Consider the following 936-nt stretch of genomic DNA (forward strand, 5'->3'; position numbering starts at 1 on the left):
GATATCGATCGAAATCCATTTGAGTCACTCGGGCCCAATGTCGTTGTTCGATTCTTTGATTTTACTTGTTAACATCTATAAAAAAATAAATAATGGACATCATATTTGAACTCCTTGCGATTTTAAATCATCGAAATGGGTCGTCTCTCATCCATCGATGGGTTTTGGCCAAAACCGATCGATCTAAAGCTCATCACCCATTTTAGTTTCTATGAATTTCTAAAATTACAAGGAGTGAAAATATGATGTCCATTATTATTTCTCCTAATGGTGGACCGAGGTTTTGAAAATCCTAAATCTCTCTTTTTTTTTCCTTTTTGTTTAGGCATGATATGAAGAGATATCATGCCCACGCTGGGCCTGATATCTCTTCATATCAGGCCCACGTGTCGATATCTCCCATATCGAGCCCGATGTGGGCTCGATATGGGAGATATCGAGATACAACAAAAAAAAAAAGAAATAAAGAGAGATTTAGGGTTTTCAAAACCTATGGTCTACCAATAATGGACATCATATTTTCACTCCTTGTAATTTAGAAATTACAGAAAGCGAAATGGTCGGACTTTACAGGTCGATCGGTGGGTTCGAAACCCACCGACTGGACTATTCGTTCATGATTCTAAAATTACATGGAGTTCAAATATGGTGTCCATTATTTATTTTGCTTTTTATAGATGTTAACAAGTAAAATCAAAGAATCGACATAAAAGCCCACGTTGGGTCTGATATCATTCCATATCAGCCCACGTTGGGCCTGATTTGAGTCTATATCAGCCCAATGTGGACTTTTTACCGATTCTTTGATTTTTGTTTGTTAACATATATAAAGTCAAAATAAATAATGAACACCATATTTGAACTCCTTGCGATTTTGAAATCCATAGATGGGTGCAATCGGAGCTCTCTGGGTCCATCGGTGGGTTTGACCGAAAC

Source organism: Zingiber officinale, chromosome 1B (genome assembly GCF_018446385.1).
Source record: "Zingiber officinale cultivar Zhangliang chromosome 1B, Zo_v1.1, whole genome shotgun sequence".
In the NCBI taxonomy this organism is placed as follows: Eukaryota; Viridiplantae; Streptophyta; class Magnoliopsida; order Zingiberales; family Zingiberaceae; genus Zingiber; species Zingiber officinale.